At 39.6% G+C, this 27,770-nt stretch overlaps 1 protein-coding gene across 11 annotated transcripts in view; it reads left to right on the top strand.

Moving 5' to 3' along the window:
* Positions 1 to 27,770, top strand: part of ESRRG (estrogen related receptor gamma) — a 478,583-nt gene that overhangs the window by 13,701 nt on the left and 437,112 nt on the right. The window contains exon 1 of one of the 11 annotated variants that reach the window (XM_081854813.1): positions 26,786 to 26,911. The exons of 9 other annotated variants lie outside the window; for them this stretch is intronic. The gene's annotated coding sequence lies outside the window, so the exon portion shown is untranslated. Of the gene's footprint in view, positions 1 to 26,785; positions 26,912 to 27,770 lie in introns of those variants that run through there. One more of the 11 variants, XM_081854819.1, reaches the window with a different exon arrangement.

Consider the following 27,770-nt stretch of genomic DNA (forward strand, 5'->3'; position numbering starts at 1 on the left):
ACAGGGCATAAAGAGAGGGAAATTTCTTATTTTTGCTCTGCTCTCCTTCCTCCAAACCAAGACTGCAGTACAGTCATACCTTGGGTTGAAGTAGCTTCGGGATGAGTATTTTCGGGTTGCACGCTGCGGTGACCCGGAAGTAACAGAGTGCATTACTTCCGGGTTTCTTTTTTTTTATATAATAATTTTTATTAGTTTTCCAATTTTAAGACAAGACAACAACAATATACAAACATCAACAAATACAAACAAACACACAAATATAATTTCTTAACCTCATTTTCATAAACCTCCTTTCTCGGACTTCCCCATACCTCACCCTTTTTGCATCCTTATTTTACAGTTTTTCAGCAACCCTTTTTGCCAATTAAATTTAAACTTATTATCTTTCTCAATTTCACCTTAAATCATCAAACAATTTCAGCTGTAATTCTGCATCTTCCTTCCCCTTGACATTTTAGCACTCCTCAATTTTGTAACAGTTCTTAAGATATACTTTAAATTTCTTCCAATCTTCCTCCACCGTCTCTTTCTCTTGGTCACGGATTCTGCCAGTCATTTCTGCCAATCCCATAAAGTCGATCACTTTCGTCTGCCGTTCTTCCAGTGTGGGTAGTTCTTGTGTCTTCCAATACTTTGCTAGAAGAATCCTTGCTGCTGTGGTGGCGTACATAAAAAAAATCTTATCCCTCCTTGACACCAGTTGGCCGACCATGCCCAAGAGAAATGCTTCTGGTTTCTTGTGAAAAGTACATTTAAGTACCTTCTTAATTTCATTATAAATCATTTCCCAAAAGACCTTAATCTTTGGGCAGGTCCACCAAAGGTGAAAGAAGGTACCTTCAGTCTCATTACATTTCCAACATTTGTTATTGGGCAGATGATAGATCTTCGCAAGCTTGACTGGGGTCATGTACCACCTATAAATCATTTTCATAATATTTTCTCTTAGGGCATTACATGCCGTAAATTTAATACCGGTGGTCCATAACTGTTCCCAGTCAGCAAACATAATGTCATGGCCTAAGTCTTGTGCCCATTTAATCATAGCAGACTTGACTGTCTCATCTATTGTATTCCACCTCAGCAACAGAGTATACATTCTTGGTAAGTTCTTAGTATTGGGTTCTAACAATTCTGTTTCTAATTTCGATTTCTCCACCTGGAAGCCAATTTTCCTGTCTTGTTTAAAGGTCTCCATTATTTGGTAATAATGGAGCCAGTCTCGTACCTTTGACTTTATTTTCTCAAAACTCTGTAATTTAAATTCGCCACTTTCTTGTTCTAAAATCTCAGAATATTTTGGCCATTTAGATTCCATGTTAAGTTTCTTCACCTCCTTAGCCTCCATTGGTGATAACCACCTAGGAGTTTTATTTTCCAGCAAATCCTTATATCGAATCCAAACATTGTATAATGCTTTCCTAACAATATGATTTTTGAAGCCCTTGTGGACTTTAACCTTGTCCATTACTTCCGGGTTTCGCCGCTCGCACATGCGCAGATGGTCAAAATGACGTCACGCACATTCGCGGAAGCGGCAAATCGCGACCTGCGCACAAACACGCAGACACAGGTTGCGTTCGCTTCAGGATGCAAACAGGGCTCCGGAACAGATCCCATTCGCATCCAGAGGTACCACTGTATTTTAAACAATTTTAGTATTATATACTCTGAGATATATTGAGAAGTAGTGTGGTAGAGCATTGGACTATGTTGGACTGGGAAGGCCGGGGTACAAAGTGCCGCTCAGTCATGAAGGTCAGTGGGTAACCTATACTTAACTATCTCTCAGCCTAGCCTACCTTAAGAGTTGTGAGGATAAAAATGAGAAGAGCAGATAGCCTTGTGTGAACTCCTTGTTTGAAGTGAAGGATTAAATGATTAAATAAATAAAATAATAAATATACTATATTGTAGCATAAAACATAATGATTTATTTTTTAAAGTATAAACTTTCATAATTTCACCATGCTTTCATGCATGCATATATATATATATATATATATATATATATATATATATATATATATATATTTGATGCACCTTTAAGGTATGTGTAATTATAAAACTTATGTTTGAAGATTGTTTAGTGGAAACAATGAGAAATACAATTATGCTATACAATAAAATTGTCCAAGAAACATTGAAAAAAGAAAAAAAGCTATGAAATATATTTTTAAGGACAAATTTATATCCAAATTTCTTAAGAGACAAATAATCCTCTGCTCCAATTTGCATGATAAATGATTTTGGATGCCTAATTTGAAGTAAGAACTCCCAAACATAGAAGAAATAAATAAAATACATGCAGAATTGCTTAGGTTTTTTTTTCTAATAAGGGCTTTACTTTTATGTGAGAACTTCTGTATCTTATCTCTCATACAAAAAAGACTTTTAGAAGCTCAACATACCATTTGGTCTCAGGCATGATTTTCACATTGGAACCATTCTATTCATTTCTACAGATCAGAAACCTTAGTAGAGAACAATGTGGATATGAGTCACTAGCAAACAAGCAGCAACAAGAACTTTCAAATGAATCCCATTTGTTTCTTTAGTATTATTTTTAAGCATGATAAATAAAGCTTCCAGTCAGCTCAGGATGAGAAATCTTCAGCCCAGTTATTCTATTTTATAACATACAAATAAAGCAAATGTGCAGCAAAAAGGTAGCAGTGGTGGGATCAACAATTTCAGCTAGAAGCTGACCTATCTGGAATGTTGTTTCTAGAAGGTGATGCTAAGGAATTTCTTATTGCTCTAGTGACAGCTTTGGGGGGTGGGGGTGGGCTGGACACAGGTCCTGGCCTCCATTCTTTGGAACACCTGCATGAAACAACTGGTTGAGGATATCCAGGGACTGGGGTGAAATGTCATGCATACAATCGCCCTGTATTGCTGTAGTCCTAAGCATATTACTACAGACTAAGTACCATTAAACTTGGTGAGGCTTATTATCTGAGTAAATTTGCTTAGGATCATGAATTAATTTTTCTTACAATCTAATTGAAGGGCCAGTTAAATCAAATACATGATAATTAATTCTGACGAGTGTGTCCATTCCATTTCTGGCTAGGCATTCAAAGTATGAGCTCACTCTTGAATAAGTGTTCAGGTTTCAAATAATATTTTTATCTCCCTAAACCTATAAACCAACTTTAGCAAGGCAGGAATAAGACTTAGAAAGCAGACAACAATAAATTAAGTCATATATGTCACTTTGCTGTGTATAGCATAATATATTTGTTGCTGAATTAAAAAAAAACTTCTATCATTTTAATCTGTAGGAAAAACCATATACATAAAGCTCATACCTTGGCTTCCACTGTGTTGTGCCTCCTCCAGGAAGCACTCAAAATTACCTCATCCTGCTGTCTGCTGCCTGTCAGTGGCAACACCTGACATCATCACAAAGAAAGTGAGGTGGATGACCACATTGCTTTTATCCAGACAGCAACATTTCATCAGCTTGATGGTCAGCTAAAAGCAGTAGTTCAGGACTAGAAGGGAGAAAAGCAGGGCCAATCATGGGCTTGCTTCCTGCATGAATTAAGAGTGGTGTTTAAAATGCTTCCTAAGAATGATGAGGGCCACATACTGGCCCAATTCATTTTTTTATCATTATAGGGATGAAAGAAGCTCACATGGCTGTGAAGAGCTTGCAACATAGTTTAGCATTACACCTGAACCCTAAACTATTATTAATCTTAACCAGACGTAGGCAAACTCGGCCCTCCAGATGTTTTGGGACTACAACTCCCATCATCCCTGACCACTGGAGGGTCGAGTTTGCCTATGCCTGATCTTAACCATAGTTCGCTGAAACAAAATAGCTTCATAATTCATAGACATATGCTGACTTTCAGCTAAACATAGTTAAGACCAAACAGTTTGTCTGATTTTGGACATGATGGTAAACTATGTTTAAAGCAGAATAAAAGCTTCTGAACTCATTCTCCTGGTGGTGTGATTGGAGGAGGAGAGAGAGGAGTGCTTGAGCCACAAGAGGCTAAGTTAATTTTTGTAGTGATAAACCATTGTTTATTGTTACACCAGAATGTGGTTGGTGTATTCAACTGTAACAGAAAACCATAATGTGCAAGACAGAGCTAAGTTTCAGGCTTGTGCATTCCTTCCTCCTTCTCCCCCTTCCTCTGATGTATAACTTAGTCAATGCTCACGAAAAGAACCTTTCATCTTGGTATTTGTTTATAGTCACACCTTTAGGGTTGCCATATGAACTACAGTTTATTGAGGTTTGCCTAAATCACCCTTCCCCAATTGGGTGCCCTACTGAGGTTTTGGACTACAAGTCCCATCATGTCTGATTATGCTGGCTGAAGCAGATGGGAGTTGTAGTCCAAAACATCTGGAGAGCACCAGACTTGGGGAAATTGATTCAGATTCTTAGCTTATCACTTTAGCCATTAGCTAGCCCAGATACCTAGTTTTTATCTTGTATTGGCCATACAGAGTAATTTCTATATGTTTACAAAGTTTTAAAAACCGTATTTATTCACATGAAGTAAGAGTTGAGCTAGAAAAAACCCTAAATTCTTGTCTTTTTGGTATGTTTTGCTTCTTGGTGGACAAAACACCCAGAATTGCTACCCAACTACTCTAAAATTCTCGATTTCTAAACTCTTTTTTTCTGGGCAGCCACCATTTCCAGCTAATGGAGGTAAAAAGCAATAGCATTGTTCTGACTTTAAAGCATTTTCCTATCTCTATGAATATTATTGCTTCCATGCCAATCATATCTGAGATGACCCCTATTTTCTCACCAGCTGTAACAGTGGAAGGTGGGGAGTTGATTTGTTCTTCTCTAAATTGCCCAGAATGCTACATGCACATGTGTGCACATTTCTGCAAGGAATACAAACTATATATCTGTATGCATAGATATATATGTATATGTAGTTATAGATACAGATATAAACAGTTATGAAAACTGAAAAGCTGCATTAGCTAGTATTTGAGATAAGCATTGGATGGCCAGTCTCAAATCTATGAAAAGCCAGCCAACCTGGTCATATGGCAACCCTAGAGACCATAAACAAATACTAATAAACAGAAAATATACATTTTATAACTTTTCAAAACAACAGCAACTGGATGTCATTATTAGTTACTATGAAGCAGCTGGCTGAACATTGTAGGAAAGCCAAGTTCCATACACTTTACCAATACTCCTATAACAGTTTATAAATAACACAGTTACTTGCACCTAATGCAGCTAGGCTGCCTATCTTCTTTAACAGGCTTCTCTGTGTATATCCATCCATCCATCCCTGTGTGGGCAATTGTGCATGCAAACAGCCACTGATCACACCTGAAGCTGCATGTGTGAACCCTGGTAATCCTACCCTCTATTAGAGCATCCAATCTCACTGCTCCCCCTTGCCCTCCAAACAGCTGATTAGAAATATTCCAGGATCCCAGCTTCTTTTACTGCATGACTTGCTGTTGTTGGATTGAGGTGTTGGCCCACTTGGTGCAGTTCTTGTTGATCTTTAGTTTTCTTTTGGTAGAAAAATCTGAAAATGAGAAATATAACAAAATTTATAATATTCATTTCCCTGCTGGTCTTCTACTATTTAATGGATTTGCTAGTTTGTGAACTGGCAACTTAGCTTTCTCCAATTAAGTTCTTCATCATCATAAGTTTATTTCAATACCGCTTTTTGGCCAAGGCCCCCCCAAAGTGGTGCAAAGATTAATATAATACAATGCAGTAACTACAACAAATACAAACACATAAGTACAGTACAATAATTCAATAAGAATAATATATAAACATCCAAGGCACACCACGTATCACACTCTATACATTCATGAGTAGTATTTGTGCTCTCACTACAACACAACTGCCACCTACTAATGAATTGCCAACAAAGTGGGCTTCTCCTTGAATTCAGCTGCAGCTGTGACAAAGTTCTTACAGTTGCTCTTTGGGAACAAACAACCTTCTGGCTGCTCATCAGGCTGCATTTCTCCAGGTGCATTTCTCCCAGCTAGCACTAGTCACAGAATCATAGAATTGTACAGTTGGAAGGGACCCAAAGAGTCATCTAGACTAACCCCCTACAATACAGGAGTCTCAACTAAAGCATCCATGACAGATGGCCATCTAGACCTCTGCTCCAAAAAGGCAAGTCCACCACCTTCCGAGGGAGCCCGTTTCACTGTTGAACAGCTCTTATTGTCAGAAAGTTCTCCCTAATGTTTAGTCATAATCTCTGTTCTTGTAACTTGAAGCCATTAGTTTGGGTCCTAGCATCTGTAGCATGAGAAAGCAAGCTTGCTCCATCTTCCATGTGACAGCACTTTAGATCAGATCTTTTAAAATTGTGTGTTGCGACATGTTAGTGTGTCGGCTGCAGTGTGTAGGTGTGTTGTGTGAACACTCCCCACACTTCTTCCAGGGCTGGAAAGCGGTTAGTTTAACCCCCAGTTTGCTAGTAAAACTGAATTACTGGTGTTGTGAAATGATGCATTTCTAAAAAGTGTGTCACCAACATGAAAAGTCTGGAAAGCTCTGCTTTAGATATTTAAAGGCAGCTGTCATATCTCTTCTCAGATTCCTCATTTCCAGGCTAAATATATCCAACTTCCTCAACAATTCCTCTTAAGGCTTGGTTCCACACCCTTGATCATGTAGGTTGCTCTCCCCTGTACACATTCTAGCTTGTCAATATCCTTATTAAATTGTGGCACCCAGAACTGGACACAGTACTCCAGGTGTGGGCTGACCAAGGTAGAATTAACAGTACTGTTAATTCCCTTGTTTGGTACACTATACTTCTGATGATGCAGCCTAGAATAGCATTGGTTTTTTTTGCTGCTGCATCAAACAGTGGCTACTGAGACCCCTAGATTATTTTCACATGTACTACTGTCAATCCAGGTGTCCCCATCATATATTTGGGCAGCTGATTATTCCTGCCTTAAGTGTAGAACATGACATTTGTCCCTTTTGAAATTCATTGTTAGTTTTGGCCCAGTTCTCCAATCTGGTCATCTTGAATCCCAATTAAATCTTCTGTGGCATTAAATTTGCTAGTGTGGTCTTTCAAGGATTGGAAGGAGCTGGTAGACAACCAATCCCTTTAGTCACAGATCTATTGATTAAAAACCCTATGAGTGATGTTTACTGTTGTGTCAGTTTCATATACTAATAGCAAACTAATTCTCCATGTGTGATTTCTTGTGTAGCCAAAACAGCACCAATAGTGCACAAGAGGAAGGTATCTTCAAGCTTAGGAGAACCTCAAGGTTTGCACAAGTACAAAAACTTTAGATAAAACTTCTAAAGGGAGGGAGAACCAAAACAGGACTGAACTTACCTAATGGCTATACAATGTGATATGAATTTTTTTAGGGACTAGGAGATAAAACTGAGGAGGCATGAGTGGAATACAGTAGCCAAAAGAGGGCATAGCAGGCTGGAACCCTAGTCTGAAAAGGAGCACTTCATGCTGCAACATTTTTTTAAAAAAGTTCCGTTCATAATGCATTTAAATTTACAAGATTTCACACATTTTGGGGAGAAGAGAATGGAAGAGATGTTAGTTTGGCTTCTGACTTGAAGTGATTGTGGTTGTTGAGGTGTTAGGGCAGGAGTGAAGAAGCTTTCCACATTCCCTTGGGAATGTTGGAGATGGTGTACTACTGGGAAGCGTGATGTGGTGCAAATATGATTGACATTTTGCAGGACGGCCTATCTCTCCACCTTACTCAGTTCCCTCCCCCCATTTTTCTCCTCCATTAGTATAGCCTGAAACTGATTGCTTGTCAAGGCTTCACCTCCTTCTGTTTGTTTCAGCTCTATCCATTTACATTTCCCTACTTCCCTCCCTCCTTCCCACTCTCTGGGTTGTCCCTACCCATTGCAAGGGTGTCCCCCCCCCCCACGACTCACCATGTAGCAGCTACTTCTCTTTCTCCACTGCTCTTTTCTCTCTGTCATGCACATACACAAACATGACATGGAAGAGGAGTGGTCAGGAGAGCCAGGGTGGCTTTAGCACATACACAGAGTCACATACAGTCACCAAGCTGCTGATTCCTTCCTTGCCACTGTGTTATGACATTTCTGGCTTGTTAACAGTTTTGTTTGTAGATTGCATTAATTTTTTCTTTTGTTCTGCTTGCTAATATTTTGACTGTGTTGAAAAAAATTGTTGGAAACGTTTATCTCTTGTGCTTTGAGATGGTTTCATCTTGTAATAATGTGACACCATTGAATGGCCTTTTAAAATCTTCTACAACTGATCATTAGATCATAAGATATCATTTTCAATGCTTCCATGCTTAAATCAAAGTTGAAGGTTTGTTTTACTGACATTGATTATTCAACTGACTAGTTGATAACTACTGATTTATAGTTTGTGGAGGAATGATTAATTGATTTGTTTGTATCTGGTTCAGCTGGGAGGTGATGAAAGGTATAAAAACAATACCTCCCAATTTAGTTCATTTTGCAACTAAATTCAGTCAGAAATCTGAATCAAAATATATACATGAGTCTAGTTCTATTTTAACTCTTGAAAGATAAAATATTTATTTTGTCAGATTAATGGACTGGAATAGCTTCAAAATACTGATAAAGAAATAGGATAGAAATGTAGCAGAGAAAATAAAAAGTTAAGAAATAAAATTTATTGGGAAAAATAATGCTAATCATGACAAAATACAAGAAGAAATGAATGTTAAAGTGAATATGTGTTAGAATGAAACAGGAACTGGTCATTGAAGTTACAAGATAGACTGGAAGAGTTAAATAATAAAGTTAGAGTAATTTTTGGAGAGAATGCCTGGAGGCTCATTTGACAAACCATGGTTCTCTTTCATGGAAATATGAATATTGTCTTTCATTATTTTTAGGACTGATACCAGAGCTGAGGCTCCTTTCTGCCATAAAGCTAGATATTCTGGTTAAGATAAAAGACTGCATGATACATTGGTCAGATTGCATAATGATGTTTCAAGAAAATCAATGCAATGTATGGTTTGGGAGAACCTTTGAAATGTTATGTAACTCTTTTGTTCAATTATTATCTAATTCTTACAATATTCTCTATAAGAAGAGTCAGTTAAAGCTTATTACTTCAGTCTTACAATGAAAATCAATTTGTGACAGGAGACATTTCCCTTTTTAAGTTGATTATTTTTTCCAGAATCACACTTTGCATGTTTAATCTTTAGCACAAGGGTAAAGATTTTTGGTGCTGATTTTTGCAATAAGCATCTAGCTTTCTAAATCAACTTGATTATGAAAAAAGAGAATTTGAGGCAAATATAACTTCTTAATTTGGGGTTGTGCAAGGAGCAACATTAACAGGGAAGTTTCAAAGAAGGATATTTGGTGAGAAGACATGAAGGTTTGGGGATCAATTTGTAATGTAAGTAGTTGGCTTTGAACTGTGGAATTATATAACAATATTTGGTCCGTACATGTAAATTGTGGTTATATCCTCTAGGTTCAGTTTGTGTTGATTTTTTGATTTTTTTAATCAAAGGCTTGGATCCCAAGTGTCCTTCCATTTCTGAAAGGGCTTTCAAGGCAGTGGAAGTTCCTGTTGGCAGAAGGCAATTTTGGCTAATTCCCCCATGCAGCCCCCACATTCCATCCCAACACAGTTGGGTCCGTCTATAACCCTCTATAACAGATTAGAGAATGGGTGGATTTCAGCAGGGAGGGAAAATCAGTGAAAACCAGCTCCTCTCCCCTTCCACCAATGGAAGCATCCTATGACTGGAGTTTTGCTCACAGCAACTCAGGAGTCAATTCAAAATATTGAAATTCCATAGACATATATAACAGAGAATAATGAGTGGGAATATACAAATATCAAAATAAAAATTAAGATTTCCTATCATTCTGCAAAAAAAGAGGACTCACCTTAAAGTGAATGTCAATGCTGATTTAATTCAGTTATCTAACACACATTTATACAAATGTGGATACAAAACAAGTTATTTAGAAAAGGAGTATATAAAAAAGGAGAGCTATGCAATAAGGTAATTAGTATGCATTGTCATATCTGTTCAAATGATACTGGCAACAAATATAAGACTAATTTCCCTAACATGTCAGTAATATAAAATACGTGAAGTATCCATAGAGCAACATTAACTGTTTTGATGACATACTGGTAATAATGGCTTCAACCTAGAACTGTTGTGTATTGGAGTAGATGACCTCCAAGGTCTCTTTCAACTCTATAATTATATGATTCTATAAGCGGTTAATTGTATGGTTTATACCTGGGTTTGGTAATATAATTTACATACAAAAATATGTGCTAAACAGACCCTTTAAGAATTTAAAGTCTATTCTGTGTTAGAAAGTACCTGAATGTATATGTGTGTGTGTGTACATTTGTGTTTGTGTGTGTATCACTGTTACCTTGAGACAGTATGCCAAGGTCAACTCCTTATCCTTTGATTATGGACTGGTAATCAAGTTAAAATCTGCAGTGCCTTGTTTTCACTGTGTTTTGTCCTCATAATATAAACATGCTTACGTTCCTCTAATATTTGATTTTTCTAAGCATTTGACTACTTATCCAATACATTGTGTGTTGTTGTTTTTTTGGAAAGGCTGTTTGTAAAGCATTTTCAATACTGCAGTTTGTCTCAAAATAACTACAGGTAAAGTGATCTGCTGAAGTTTAAAAAAGAATTAAAAATGCATCATGTATCCAGCAGACTGGAACGTTTTATAATGTATCATGTCAAAATATAATTAGGATGAGTGTAAATTGAATATTGCAGGTATTAAGAAAAGTAATGGAAGGATCTGAAGGCTTTCTTGCATTTGCAGAGAAGCAGGTCCTCACATTTATTTTTGTGTGATGTATAAATTCTCTTTCAGAGGCAGGTCAGCCTATAAGCACAAGGGAAATCCTCCTTACCCTGGTGACTGAAGGCAAGACCAGCCAGGACAAAGGAGATGAACTTTCCCCTTGTCTTCTACTTGTACACAGATAGCAAAACCAATCTGAAACTTACATTCAGTCAAGAAAGGGAGGAAGCTAGCTGCCTTGGTTTTATCCCACTCCCCATGTTCTCCATTCGCCTTTAGTTTAGATGGATCAAATAATATTTATAGTAAAGAAAATCAAGGAATGCAGGCCACTTCATAAGTTATGTGTGTAGTTGTACACCTTATGCTAGCGGCCTTGGTCCATAAGAAAAATCAAAGCATATTAGGGCAATATTTTTATTAGGCCAACCAGAAAATCACAGAAGTGTGCAGGCTTGAAAGCATGCACATTGTCATCTCATATTTTGACTGGCCTAATAAAAGTTCTAAAATTATAGTGTGTAAAGGTGAGACAAATGTGCTTTTAAAGACACACACACACTGATATAAAACAATGTGCTCATACAATTGAGTTCTATGGGGGGAAATAACGGTTTTCCACTGGAAAGACAGCCGAGAGGATCATAACTTGCTCTACTTGCTCTCCCAGGCAAAAATAGTATTTAGGGAGAACATTCATTTATTTACTAACTTGGTGTGTGTTTTTTTATGGCTGCCATTCATTCCTATAGGGGGAAGAAAAAAACCTGCACTTTGGAATGGTGCTGTAAACTACCCCACACCCCTGAAATTAGATGGCTCAACTAAGAGGGATCCATAGAAGTGGTGCAATGTTCATCTATGTGCATTCACTGTGCTACTCTTGAGTTGCTGTGATATGGGAATCTGTTTCTGCATTGCCTGTTACATTGACAAGCATTTTTTGCCAGTCTAGAATAAACATGAATACATCTTAGTTTTCCATTCAGCATAGATTAGAACCCCCAACATTATGGTTCTGGCGGAATATTACCAAGATCATATAAACAGAGATTAATTACACGTTAACAATCCTTTACTTAACATTTTATTTTCAAATGTTATTGGGTAATGAATGATAAAGAAAAGAATGCCCTCACTAGTCTTCCATTGCACCTTTATGAAGCCTGCTTATTATTTAATATTTATCTGTATTTGGTTTTTTTAAAAAATAGAAGTGTTCACTTTTCTGCCATTTAAAGTGCAGCAGGAGAAACATGTTTTATTACATTTGAATCACCAAGCTTAGGGGAACCCCAAGGTTTACCAGACAACAACAAGATTAAAACAAAACAAATTCCTTCCAGTAGCACCTTAAAGACCAACTAAGTCAGTTCTTGGTATGAGCTTTCGTGTGCATGCACACTTCTTCAGATACAGAAGAAGAAGTGTGCATGCACACGAAAGCTCATACCAAGAACTGACTTAGTTGGTCTTTAAGGTGCTACTGGAAGGAATTTGTTTTGTTTTGACTATGGCAGACCAACACGGCTACCTATCTGTAACTGGAACAACAAGATTATTATTTTTTAGGGAAATAATCCTGAAAGGCATGGGAAGAACCACGAAATAGCTTAATGAAGATTGATCATGTTTTGTGGACACAGACTACTGCCCTACATTGGGAGAGGGAAAATAGGAAGTGTGTAGGGTGGAATAGAGTGCCATTGGAAAGAGCATGGCTGGCTGGCATCTTGAATAGGAGCATCCCACACTAGAACATTTTATTTTAAGTCCTACCAGCAGGACCTAAAATCTCTCTCTATCTCTCTCCTCGGTTTATATATCCCCATTAAAAGAATTCTCAGCCACATAACTGAATAATGTATTCCCCATTAATGTTATAGTTAGCAGTGCTTAAGGTTTCTCTGCGCTGTAATCAGGCATTCCCAACAGCAGCTTGATGTCAGATAGTAAACATCCTATTACAGAAAGCTGCAGCTTAGGCCTGCAGTTAATTTTCTGCTTTTTCTAAAAAACAGGAACTATAATCCTAGAACATTTCAAAAAACGAAAGAATTTAATTTCTCTCTTTCCTACCCCTTTTAAAGTTTATTATGGTTTAAGATCATAGAATCATAGAATCATAGAGTTGGAAGAGACCACAAGGGCCATCGAGTCCAACGCCCTGCCAAGCAGGAAACACCATCAGAGCACTCCTGACATATGGTTGTCAAGCCTCTGCTTAAAGACCTCCAAAGAAGGAGACTCCACCACACTCCTTGGCAGCAAATTCCACTGTCGAACAGCTCTTACTGTCAGGAAGTTCTTCCTAATGTTTAGGTGGGATCTTTTTTCTTGTAGTTTGGAACCATTGCTCCGTGTCCGCTTCTCTGGAGCAGCAGAAAACAACCTTTCTCCCTCCTCTATGTGACATCCTTTTATATATTTGAACATGGCTATCATATCACCCCTTAACCTCCTCTTCTCCAGGTTAAACATGCCCAGCTCCCTTAGCCGTTCCTCATAAGGCATCGTTTCCAGGCCTTTGACCATTTTGGTTGCCCTCCTCTGGACACATTCCAGTTTGTCAGTGTCCTTCTTGAACTGTGGTGCCCAGAACTGGACACAGTACTCCAGGTGAGGTCTGACCAGAGCAGAATACAGTGGCACTATTACTTCCCTTGACCTAGATGCTATACTTCTATTGATGCAACCCAGAATTGCATTGGCTTTTTTAGCTGCCGCGTCACACTGTTGGCTCATGTCAAGTTTGTGGTCAACCAAGACTCCTAGATCCTTTTCACATGTACTGCTCTCAAGCCAGGTGTCACTCATCTTGTATTTGTGCCTCTCATTTTTTTTGCCCAAGTGCAATACTTTACATTTCTCCCTGTTAAAATTCATCTTGTTTGTTTTGGCCCAGTTCTCTAATCTGTCAAGGTCGTTTTGAAGTGTGATCCTGTCCTCTGGGGTGTTAGCCACCCCTCCCAGTTTGGTGTCATCTGCAAATTTGATCAGGATGCCCTTGAGTCCATCATCCAAGTCGTTGATAAAGATGTTGAATAAGACCGGGCCCAAGACAGAACCCTGTGGCACCCCACTAGTCACTCTTCTCCAGGATGAAGAGGAACCATTGATGAGCACCCTTTGGGTTCGGTCAGTCAGCCAGTTACAAATCCACTGAGTGGTAGCATAGTCAAGACCACATTTTACCAGCTTCTTTACAAGAATATCATGGGGCACCTTGTCAAATGCCTTGCTGAAATCAAGGTAGGCTACATCCACTGTGTTCCCTTCATCTACCAGGGTTGTAATTCTGTCAAAAAACGAGATCAGGTTAGTCTGACATGACTTATTTTTCAGAAATCCATGCTGACTATTGGTGATCACAGCATTCCTTTCTAGGTGCTCACAGACTGTTTGCTTAATGATCTGCTCCAGAATCTTCCCTGGTATTGATGTCAGACTGACTGGGCGGTAATTATTTGGATCCTCTCTTTCCCCCTTTTTGAAAATAGGGACAACATTTGCCCTTCTCCAGTCTGCCAGGACTTCGCCTGTTCTCCAGGAATTCTCAAAGATGACTGTCAGTGGTTCTGAGATCACATCTGCCAGTTCTTTTAATACTCTTGGATGCAGTTCATCTGGCCCTGGAGACTTGAATACATCTAGACTAGCCAAGTATTGTACTATCTCCTTAGTTATTCTGGGCTGTGTTTCCTCTGCTGAATCATTTGCTCCAAATTCTTCAGGTCGGGCATTGTTTTCTTTATCGGAGAAGACTGAGGCGAAGAAGGCATTGAGGAGTTCAGCCCTTTCTGTGTCCCCTGTTTGCATTTCACCATCTTCTCCTCTGAGTGACCCCACTGTTTCTTTGTTCTTCCTTTTGCTACGAACATACCCATAAAAGCCTTTTTTGTTGCTTTTAACCTCTCTAGCAAGCCTGAGTTCATTCTGTGCTTTAGCTTTTCTGACTTTGTGTCTACACGTGCTGGCTATTTGTTTGAATTCCTTTTGGTGGTTTCCCCCCTTTCCCATTTTTTGTACACATCCTTTTTAAATCTTAAATCAGTTAAAAGTTCTTTAGATAGCCACCCCGGCTTCTTTAGGCACCTTCTATGTTTCCGTCTCATTGGTATCGCCTGAAGTTGTGCTTTTACTATCTCCCTCTTAACAAACTCCCAGGCATCATGAACTCCCTTTCCTTTTAGTATTACTGTCCATGGGATCTCACCCAGCACTTCCCTAAGTTTTATGAAGTCGGCTTTCTTAAAGTCAAGAAATTGAGTCCTAGTATGCTTGGCTGCTCCTTTCCGCTGTATAGTAAACTTCAGAAGAGCATGATCACTCGCACCTAATGATCCTATTGGATCTCACAATCCAAATTTGATTAACATGGTGACATTCCCAGTTTTAGAGCTGGCAGTATCAGGCAGCTACTGGACATTCCAGTTGGCTGGTTGAATCGGCTGGCATGGGTGGGGTTGGGGGTATAACCAACTTGTCACAGTTCCCAACATGTTGTCACTCTTCCTAATTAAGTTAATAAAACCTGCAAATTAACCGAGGCTGTCTAGTTTGTTTTTCAGCCCAGAACAAATCCCACTGCCCTGCTTTAAAATGTATTTTTCCCCTCCTTTGTTGTTCTCCTTTACCCTTACAATTTGGTAACATTTATTATGATACACACAACAGAGTTGCACCACTAAATGCTCTTAACTGGTGCCCACAGGGAATTATGCAAAGACTTGCAACCACCTGATATAATTCAGAAGTTGAGTTTTAAGAAGTGTTCCTCTTGGGTTGTACTTTTCAGGATTCAATAGTCACAAAATTGGCTGGCTCCAGCTTTTATATGACTTTGGCAAGGCAGTCTTTGTCTTATATAACTGGGTCCCTGGCTACCATTAAAAATTTCCCTCAGTGCTCTGGAGAGACCCTGTGCCATGTGCTCCATAGTACTGTGAGAAATTTAAAATGGCAGGCAGCTGCTATACCCACTAAGTGGTGGTGCAGACTCAAGGTCAGCATCAGCAATGGGACCTGTTGGGGTGCTTGAGAACCGGAAGCAGCTGAAGGATGACTGGTGCTGAAGTTGGCACTGACCACAATCAGAAGTGTTGGATTTGTCTTGATATGAAAGCAAAAGTTAATAAAAGTAGTACCATGGTTGTAGACTTTATCAACAGGATAAGATACGAAAATCAATCAGGAAGAACCCCTGCAAAATCAGTATAAAAAACAAAAGCAGCAAGTGGAAAATATTTAATTTCATTTATTTTTTGCCATATTGCAGGGGTGGGGAATGTTTTCAGTCCAAGGACTGCATTCCCTTCTAGGCAATCTTATGGAAGCCAAATGGGTGGGGTCATAAGCCAAAAGTAGGCAAAGCAATTAATTTTATCTTGTACAGTAGGCTTGTTTCTAGACACACACTCTCACACATCTCTGTCCTCCATCCAGACAAGCAAGAAGCATGCTCAGAATTCAAAGATACATGCTAGCAAGGCAGAAACATTCAAGGAAGGTACAAAGTTCAGTGGTACCTCGGTTTAAGAACAGTCTGGTTTAAGAACGATTCGGTTTACAAGCTCCGCAAAACCGGAAATAGTGTCCCAGTTTGAGAACTTTACCTTGGTCTACAAACAGAATCCGAAGAGTGGAAGGGCACCAGTAGCGAGAGGCCCAATTAGGGAAAGCACACCTCGGTTTAAGAACGGTTTCGGTTTAAGAATGGATTAAGTTCGTAAACCGAGGTATCACTGTAGAGACAACAAAGTATGTGGCCTAGGGAGAGTCCCAAGGTCTAGATAGCGATGTCTGGAGGGCCTCATTCAGCCTCCAAGTCTGGAGTTTCCTATCCTTGCTGTACTAGTCTGCTTCTTCTGATTTTTCACTTAATGCTTGAACTGTTAAAAAGCCAAAGTTATCTTAAAAGCACAGTTTAGAGCCTTAAGCTAAGATTAAGATGGAAGCCAGAAACAGGCATGTCACCTCTGATCCTTACCAGTCTCCTTTCCAGAGTGAAGATGATGCAGCATAAAGAGTGCCCTGATGCATCCACTGCACATCACAAAAGCTTAGGCCTCTTACATAGCTAAACTGGAAACATTAGCAAATAGATCAGAATGATTGTGGATTACTGCACTTACAAAAACAACTTGAATGTGTGCACAGGCAACCCATACCCTAAACTACAAAAAGCCGAATCCTGTGAATTGATTATACTATGAAGAGGAAGCACAACATTCAGTGATCTGTTTAATTGATCCTGCTTCCACTATCCATCCACACAGAGGACAAGAAGACAAACCAGCTCTGCAAAAACTGTGATACGGCAACCCAGATACAGTCCACCATCCAGTGTTGGTGTTTCAGTGTTTCAGTTCCTTCTCTGCCTTGCAGCTCTTCAGTTCTTCAATTAATTATCCTAAGTTCCACCTTAACATACCTAGTAATTTCACTAGTCTCCCAACCTTTGAGGTGGCTAGCATTTTTTGTGGACTGCATTGAAAGGCAGTCACTGCTCCAAGGGCCATGTAGTAGCAGTAGGTTTAGCCAATCTATGTGGGCATGCACACACACAACACATATAGAACATACATATATAATTACCACATGTGCACATTCACCACACATATAGTATAAACTCACCAGGCATGAAGTCTCCCAGAATTCTCTCTCTCTCTCTCTTACTCATACTCTTGCATGCACTAACATACACACAGAGGCATACATGCATATGCAGAAACAACCAGCATTTCCAGCTGTACCCATTCTAGTAAAAGGCAGTATTTCCATCCATCCTGAGTCTAGCACTGTGGTGGAGGAAAATGCAGCAGACAGAGGGTTTTAGAGATACTCTTTAAAGGGCCATCAGAGGGAGTGCATATATTTGAATATAAACTGTGTTTCCGTGTGCTCTGGTTTCCATCATGGTGTTCTGTTGTGCCAGAAGTGGTTTAGTCACGCTAGCCACATGACCCAGAAAGCTGTCTGTGGACAAATGCTGGCTCCCTTGGCCTGAAAGCAAGATGAGAGCCACAACCCCATAATTACCTTTGACTGGACTTAACCGTCCAGGGGTTCTTTATCCCTATATATTTGAATAGGAGGCCTTATCTTCTATCTCGGCACTGTGGTGCTTAGTGCTGAAAATGGATATAAACTAACTGCTCTTTTTAAATCCTCTCTAAAGAGCAGGTAGAGGGATTGTTTATCATTCAATCACATCAGCAGATAAAGTTGCAGGGGCTCATGGGCCACAGGCTAACCACCCCTATTTTAATTAGTCAGAAGGAAAGTAGAGTTCTTAACTTTCTCTTTCTTAATTGTAAGATTCCTAGGTTGAACCTTTGACACTCCTGTGCACTTCTAACCTTCCTGAGCAAACTATTCTCCCAACAACTTTTGACCCGTCTGTGCAGAAGTTTCCTGTGCATACTTTTAACTTTCTTGTTAACATGTGTCCCTGTATAGAAGAATCTCTCATACAAAAAACAACCATTTTATAGTCCAAACCATACACAGAACCCCCAAAAGAATGTGGTTGAAAGTCCTATTCCTTCACCAGGTGTCATGGAGACCTCTGATTTAAACAGCCCTGGACTGAAGTGCTGGAGCTGGTGTGTTAGTGGGGAGAAGTAATGCAGAAATGCATAGACCCGATATTTTCCCCCAGTTTGCTAAACCATTTCTCTCTGCTTTTATATCTCTTAAGAGTTGATTCACACATGCAGATAGATCATCGCTTGATATTGCAGTCATGTGAAATCAGGCCAACTGCTGAGTGTTGGGCTATGGTCAAGATAATGGTATTTTGTGTACATTTTTTAATTACATTTATATCCCACCCTTTGCTCAGGGTGATGTGAATAGTTCTCGCTTAACCTCAAAATAATTCTGTGAGGTGGCTTAGGCCAAATTTAGACCCTGTCATCAAAAACTAAATGGTTCTTACTGCAGGGCTGGAAATAACTTCTCCCTAACATCTTGAGAGAGCCAATCCCAGGCAAAGAGGCTCAAGTGTGCTAGGTTGAGCAATAATCTTACTCAAGGTAAAGCATCTTCATATGCTCACCAAACCTAAGGTGTGTTTATGTAGGCAAGATCATAGAATCCTACTGCACCTGAGATTTTTATAAGAGGTAATGCTTTCAGTGTATATGTACTGCCATTCCATGGATTTCATTTTCCACAGTGATAAAACAATGCAAATCTCTGTGACATAGGGAGTTTTTTCAGTACTCATGTGTAGGTCTCAATGGATTTTGTCATGTTTGAGAATCAAAAGAAAGCTACACTCCTTGATATGAATACAATGACTCCTCTTCTTTACACTTGAAAAAAATAATTGCAGTCTATAGTCTTTAAGAATGCTGCACATTGATATTGCCATTGTATCCAAATGATCATTTGCCTATTTTAATACACGGAATATGGCATCATTTCTTTTTTTCATATTGTGAATAAACTATTTTGCTGTGTTGTTAGCATCCATTCCAAAAGCATTTATCTCATTGATGGTTTTTGCATCATTGCTCATGGAAACTCTTTTTCCATATCAAATGGTTCTCCAATTTCTAGGGCTTCTTTAGTGTATTGTAAAATTTTAAACAATGTGCAACTATCTTTTGCTTTGCTTATTAGAAACTCATGAGTTACTTCCATTATAAACACACAAAGTACAAAAATGCAATTGGTTTCAGTAACACATTCTATCTGAGCAACTCAGGGTTTTGCTCATATATATATAGGATAGCCATTTCTAGTTAAATAAAGATTCATTTTACAATCCTGCCATCTCTGTTCAATTCACTCTTATTCCAATTGGCAAGATTTACATTTTGTGTTAAGAAGAAATAATAAGTGTGGCAAACCTCTCTATCTCAGCAGTCCAGAACTGCCCAGCAGACTTTAGATGCAGTCAGCATTAAGTAAACTTCAAAGAAGCAGTAAATGTCTGTTATACAGAATAACACTTCCATTGCAGTATCAATAAGCTGTCCTCCTTTGTCCAATCTTTGGTCTTCCTGAGCCTTGGCCCATTGATTAGAAGTAAGCATAAACATTCCCCCAAACATGGCAGGTTTTCATAAAGAAATGGACATAAAAATGAATCTGAGAAACTTGCATTTGCATTTTGAATCTTAGTTCATCCTTTGTATTCAAACATCATGGAGTGATTTCTTCCTGACCCTTGTTAGGTTACCAGATTTGTCAAGGCTAATTCTTACATTTGCTGCTAGCCACTAACTACTAATGGCTAGGAAATTGTTAATGACTTTTCAAAATCCTGAACGTCAGTTTCCCCAGAATCTAGCACAGTAGACTTGCTTATGCAAGGTCTGGTGATCAGCAGTCTGGAAACAATCCTCAGGCAGATTGGTCTGTCTACTGATCAGCTGGGTCAGACACAATTAATGACAGACACAATGCTGCTTACCTCTGTAGTATGTTATATGACCATGAATAAAGTTGTTCTGGATTATGGATAAAGCAGACAATTTCTCTCAGGCGGCAGTGTGTGTTGACAACAATTACTTTTAAAAATGCCTCATTTCTTTTCTAAGGTACATCCTTTTAACCTTTGTTCCCTCAATAATAATAATAATAATAATAATTTATTATTTATACCCCGCCCATCTGGCTGGGCCTCCCCAGCCACTCTGGGCAGCTTACATAAAAACCAAAAATACAGTAAAATATCACACATTAAAAACTTCCCTGAACAGGGCTGCCTTAAGATGTCTTCTGAATGTCAGGTAGTTGTTTATCACTTTGACATCTGCTGGAAGGGCGTTCCACAGGGCGGGCGCCACTACCGAGAAGGCCCTCTGCCTGGTTCCCTGTAGCTTTGCTTCTCGCAATGAGGGAACCGCCAGAAGGCCCTCGGTGCTGGACCTCAGCGTCCGGGCAGAATGACACTTAAGTTGTAGTCCCCTGTCCATTTTATACCCTGCCCTCTAGCCCATTTATTCTCACAACAGAACTAGCTCAGTTCTAGAGTCCAGTGACTCTGATAACGCCTTCATTCTGAGCAAATTTCTAATTCCCATAAAGGTTTGTATCATAAAACAAGCCAGCATGCTTTCAGTAAAGTTTCTGCTGAGCTTTAAATCATAGGGGCATGTTTTCCTGTTTAGATTGAGTAAGACTTTCATTTTTGTAATGTTCCCATAAAACAGTTATGCTGCGTGAGCTGGACGCAGATCTCACTCAAACCCATTTTTATACTGGCAGTACTGCTGATTGCAACAATGTTCTCCACAGTTTGTAACAGTGTAAGTCAATCAGAATAATATCTCATCCCCTCAAAGCCCTATACCCTGTCATTCTCTAGCTGCTTCATTCAGGTCTTTTAGAAATTCCTTATTATTAATAATTAATTTTAATTAATTAGATTTCTATACCACTCTTCATCTGAAGATCACAGGGGGGGTTTACAATGTAAAAACACAAAACTACATACCATAAAAACAAACAAAAACAATAACGCCCCTTCAGGCAGATTAAAAGGCCACAGTTTAAGTAGCCAAAGGCCTGGGAGAAGAATGCTTTTGCTTGGCGCCTAGAGATATGTAACAAAGGTGCCAGGCAAGCCTCAGTGGGGAGAGCATTCCACAAGGGGAAGCCACCACAAAAATTAAGGAGATATCATTAAACTGATATGGACAATGTTTTAGTAAAATATTTCAGTTTATAATTTAATAGGCCCAAATTATAATTTGTATACTATCTTTTTAAGCTACCATTGTATCTGATATATTAAAATACATATTCAATGAAGTAACTCTGATTTAAGCCTTGATTGTGTGTTAAAAGGGGGAAGAGATTGAAGGAGCATGAATATACGGTAACCCAACTCTCTTTTGACAGACAGTAATGTGAATTAGAACTATATTAGAAAATATGGGCTCCAGTCCAAGGACCCCTGTGCAAACACATTTCTATGTATCCATGATAGGACCCTGATTTTTATCCCTCAGCTATAGCTAACCATGCAACATAGCACATCTCTCCAGAGAGTCCTGCAACACTCAGAAACTTCAACCTAGATGGTGGGTCTCCCTAGGCATATATGACTAGGCATACATCAAAATGCATATCACTAACACATGAATGTGGATCCAAGTCATGGATTAGAATTATTTCATATTTTATTTTTCATTATGCTTGTATTCCAACAATGAGCTCATGTTAGTACACATGGTCTGCCCTCCTGCCTTAATCTTCACAACAACCATGTGGCATAAATTAGGCTAAAAGTGAGGTTCATGGCTGAGTTGGGGCTTGAACCTGAGCCTACTTGACCCTAGTCAGGCACTCTAGGCACTACATCACAATGGATCATATTTTATGACATATTCTTCAGGTAACCGCAAATATATTAATTATCCCCAGACATTCTTAGCATGCTTTTCTTCACACAATCAGTATTGTTAAAAAAAAGGAAAAGGTTTTGTTCTTTACCTCTTTTGCAAGTCACATTTTAGAAAGTCAGGCTGTGTGTTTTTTTAGTGTGATGATTAAAAGCCATTAATTCATGCATTAAACTAGGAAGGAGCACTTTTGGAAAACCAGTACAACTAGATGAACAGTTTCAAAAACACATAGTTATTGAAATATATTTATCAATATATTATGATTTGTATGCCAGATTCTCTCCTTAAAGATCATCACATTTGGGCTTGTGTATTCTTGTAATGATGTTGAGAATAGTCATAGTGTGAATGAGCAGTTACATGTGCAGCACATGACTATATAAGGCTGCACTACCTTGGCAACACTTTTTAGAGTCATTATGTCATGGGAATCACTGCCATCCCATGTAATCATGTATACATGCATATACTTCCAGTTCATACATCATAGTACTCCTAAATATGCATAACTAAGACATACTTATTGGAGGAATTTCAGCACTCCCATCACATGTGCAAACCAGCCCTAAATTGTTTTCATCATGTACTTATTCCTATAACCGAACTTGGCAATGTTTAGAATTGCTTTAAGTGTAACCAAAGGTCTAAATTTGTCAAGTATAACTTTTTACTCCCATCCCTGTTTTGCTCCAGGTGCTCATAAGTTTCAAAAGCATGCTGCATGGGGATATTTAGCATTTCGGCCAGAAACTCAAAACCTGCTGGGCAAGTGCAGCTATTTATTGTATATTATAGCTCTCTTGATTATGGTTTTGCACTGCAGTCTAAGTATACTTGCTCATGTGTTTCTAACTCATATTGTTCTCAATGCATAGGTGTACAATACTGCAAACTTATTACATTTTACATTAAATTGATCATTGTTGTGTATAGATCCACATAGGTTGATAGCATTTGAGATCTCTTTGGCTAAATGCCTGGGTGGTTATTGGCCTAACTGCCATCAACTTAGAAAACTTGTGTTTTGTTCAGTATCTTCAGCTCATTCACACTGTATACATTCATACAGTGCACATTATACACACACACATACACTTTCTAATGTATATGTGTTATGTGCAGTGTAGACTATACAGATGAGAGGCTTTTATATTGGACTTTCACCAATGAAGTTCTTTGAAGACAAAGCTGTAAAATTGTATTTAAAATAGTGTATGTTCAGATGTCTGGGCAAATGGCCTTCAGTGTGAACTGATTTCCATATTGCTGCCACACTGAACTCTAAACAGCACCATATATATTAGCATATAAATATTTGATTATTACTTTCACAAGTAAATTGTTTGGAACCCTGAAGGATGCTTGGAACAATGAAACATTCTAAATAAGTACAAATTAGATGTATTTATATGTTATTATAGATACAGCTGATTTAAAAGGATGATTATTTATGTTATCTTTGAAAATGCTGGGTTGTTGTTTTAAGCTAGAATCCTAAATAGAATTACCAGTACATCAGTCCCACAGTAGATACTAGAAATTACTTCTCAGTAAATATGCATAGGTTTGCACAGCATATTTTCTTACATCTGTTTTGTTCCATATTAGGTGAATACTAGCAATTTATCACTGTACCATATGGATATTGTTAGGTGAGGGCTGTTCCTGACAGGGAATGATTGGTTGAAGTTATAGGCTTATATAAGTTTGTGTGCATATAATAGCTGGTCCAGAAAATGCAATTACAAGGAAATTGTTGGACTGCTGATTCCTCTGGTGATTTTTGCAGCTACTCACTGCATCCTAAACTAGTTCAAAGTATGTTAAACTGCATGATCAAGACTGAGAAAGCAGGAGATACTTTGAGGCTGCTTCTATATGGCACTAATAGGATATTCTAAAATAAAGAGAACCTGTTGTGCTGCATGGAGTATTATAATATTCTGAAATAAATGGCATCTCACAATCCAGTACCACCAGTACTGACAGCATATAAATCAATTGTGCAAGAGTACTTCATGTGAGGTGTCCAATTTGTTGCAGGAGAAATCTACCCACCATACGATCTGGATGCCTTATTCTTTTTCTCTCTGATAGTACTTGGCAACAGCCTGGTAGGAGCATTTGGCACTGAATCTGGGCTGGAGCGCACATTACAACTGTCATGGGGATGACACCAAAAATGGTATCCCTAAAGTGACAGATCTGTCTCTGTGCTGTGATGTACAAAAGCACTTACTGCCTGGAGTTTTGCCACCACATTACAGATCACCTTGCCCTTTCTCCAGGTTCCTGGTGGTCAAGAGTAGGTGGCGATGGAGATTAACAGTGGATGGGAGGTTACCACAGAGTATTTGTATGTGTTACACCTGGGAGACACAACCATTTTAGGTGACATTTCTTCGGCACTAGTGATGTGCTCCACTGCCTCAAGTTTGACAACCTGTTATGTACTACTGAACCCACCATAAGTCAGTGTGGTTAGAATGTTGGACTAGGAAAACCAAGTTCAAATCCTCAAGCCATAAAGCTTCCTGGTCATTGATCGCTGGAACAGTCACCATTGTCTCAGTCTGTCTAACATGCCTCAAAGTTTTTCTGAGGTTTAAAATGGGGGGGGGGGAGAGAGAGAGAAGACTGAGCTGCCTTCAATTCATTGGAAGAAAGGTGGGATAGAAAAGTAATAAACAGACAATTTGTTGTGGTGACTGCTACTGTTGCTCAGAGACGCTCCCAACATGCATTGAGATTAGTACATTACAACTCCAAAAGTATAAAAAAAAATTGCTTGAACCAACATAGGAATCTGCCTTAAATGGAATCAAATCTTTGGTCCATAGCTCTACAATGACTGGCAGCCAAGCACCTAATTTTAGGTAGGGGTCAATTCCAGACCTATCTGAAGAGGCCAGGGACTGAACCCAGAGACTTTTGCATGTGACGTACGTGCTCTGCTACTAGAACTACAGCCCTTTCCTAGATACTTGCTAGTGGATTTAATCTGATTGTTTCAAAATCTGGCAACCGATGATGGCTATGCCACGTCAACACTACGCAAGAATTTTCCTGTTAGTTGGACCTTATCCAAATGGTAGACTATGAGTCAAATAGATGGACCACCATTAAGAAAAGTACATGGGAAAGAGCTCCACCTGAAACTCCACCTTAGGCATAAATAACAGACATATATCTTTCATCACAAGTTCAAACAGCAGTTTTCATAATGTCATGAAAAATTGGGGAGGAAATGAAAAAGCATTTCCTGCTATGCATACACAGGTCTTTCCACAGGCATTGACTGTGGCCATGGTTCTTTGGTGGATGTTGACTACCATATGACAAACACTTGAAACCAAGCACTGTTGAAACCAACTGATGCATAATATACTGAAACCAAGTAACTGGTCATAACATTACAGAACAAATGAGATCTGCCCACAGTTTATTTTTATATTCTCACAATTTTGATATGACATAGGCAATTAATTACAGTTTGAGACATTGATTTGAGCGATTTTGGTTATTCTAGAAGCACTATTTCTGTGGCAAAATCAGAGCAGAGAAGAGCAGAGCAGAGCAAATCAATCCTTTGGGTTCCAGATTTGGAAAGACTTTCCAGTACTGTAGTTCTATTATTGTAATAACTAATAAATTCTGGATGGAATAAAAGCAGTTTAAGCAATCTTTTATTACATTTGAAATTTTAGTAGCTGGGTGAAAAAAATAGAAATGCATCCCCCAAACGGGTTCTCATCCGCCCGCCCCCCCCCCCCACTTTTGTCTAGGAACTGGGGTATGTTCACTTGTGTAATGAAAATACAGCAGACAAACATTCAACGTGGCTAATCAGATGAATGGGAAAAGACAAATGAGGAAATCATTGGGATTTGGCAGGATCCACTGACTGGATCTGCATATTTTGATTATGGAATAATGACTGGGAGGAACGGTGCCAGTTGTAGGATATGTTGGGATCTCTAAATGCTGGTGGATTCTTTGTACAAATAGGCAATAGTATTTTCTCACCCAGCCACCCACCAAGCCCCTTTAAGAACAGCAGCAGCAAGAAACAACACACGCAGCCACACAGGCAGACTCAAATCAATGCAAATACAACCGAGCAGGCTGCTAACGATCACCATGATTATGCATAAGACGATCTTCGGGCATTATTACATATATATTTATATATTTTAAAAAATGCATGCGAGAAAAGTGCACATACCAAGTAATGATCTCAGAGAGAGAGAGAGAGAGAGAGAGAGAGGAAGGAAGGAGGGGGGACCTGGCAGCTTCCCCCTTCTCCTGCCAAGTTATCATTGAGAAAACAGACAGGCAGAGTGACGTCCTGGGTCAGACTGAGTGCGGATCGACTCTACCAAGGAAACAGGGAGGCCCGTGCATCCTTCGGGTGCCCACCGCCGCCTTTCTCCCCCTCACAGCCGGCTTCGCCTGGTGCGGAGCAGCCGTTTAAATGGACCCCGTGTTGCGGGAGACCCCGCCGATCTCCGGGCGAGAGCTCGAGGAGGTGGCCTCAAGCTGCCTCGGGCAGGCATCTCCCCCCTTTCTCCGGCTGAGGTCGCGGAAGCCCAGTTAAAGGAGGCGTGTGTAAAGATTTTGCAATGTCCCTGCATGGGGTTGTAGACTTTCCTAGCAAAGAAACCGGCTTCGGCTTCTTTACAGTCCCCGACGACTCACCTGATTAAACCGCCTGCGGTTCTGCCCTGACCAGGTAAACCGAGTCCACACCTTATCTTATCATGCACATCTGAAAACTAACATTACATCTGGGGCATCCCCCCCTTTCCCTCCCCCCCCCTTTCTTTTTTAGATTGGGAAGAGCCGAACAGCTGATAGAAGCTCTGTTACACTCCTCCCCCCACCTTTCCACCTTCAGACCTGGTTCAATTTGACTTGCTCTGGAGTCAGTTCCTTTTCATAGAAATCACAGAGTCAAACCAGCCACCCGGGCTTTATTGATTTCTCCCTCTCCCCGCTCCCCGCCACCTCTTTACCATTTCTTCTTTTCTTTTTAAGGATAGCTTGGGGTTTTTGTTTGTTTTTCTTGCGTGTTTTGAGTATGGTGACAGATTCCATTCCCGCAGGTTTTTGTCCTGTTCCTGCCCTCCCCAACCTTTCCTTTCCGTTCGTGTAAGGGGAATTATTTATTTAAACAACAACAAGAACAACAAAAGATCATTGCAGCTGGCTAGGGTTCGAGGAGCCACAATCATGGGGCAGTTCCTCACTCAGCATGCAGAGATGGAGGCAGCATTAGAATCACCGTGCGCAGGTGGGGGGGGGGAGAGATTATCGGGGCTGGAGTGAGAGGACTTGACTTTAAAGCTGTTGCCAGTATGGTGTGCCTGCAATCGCAACAAACTGTATTGTTACTGTTATTGCTCTTGTTGTTATTATTAATTGATCTGCGGCTGCTTGGAATGTGTGACTGATACCCTATGTGGGTGTTTGTGGGTGTGGGTACGTCTGCGCGCCTGTCCCACCACTCCTAGATTCCCTTTCAAGGAGCTCAGAAGTTCCGCAGCTTTGCCAATCGGCTGCTACCTTGGCTGCCTCGCCTCTTGGATTAC

Source organism: Podarcis erhardii (assembly GCF_964252035.2).
Source record: "Podarcis erhardii genome assembly, chromosome: 3".
Classification (NCBI taxonomy): Eukaryota; Metazoa; Chordata; class Lepidosauria; order Squamata; family Lacertidae; genus Podarcis; species Podarcis erhardii.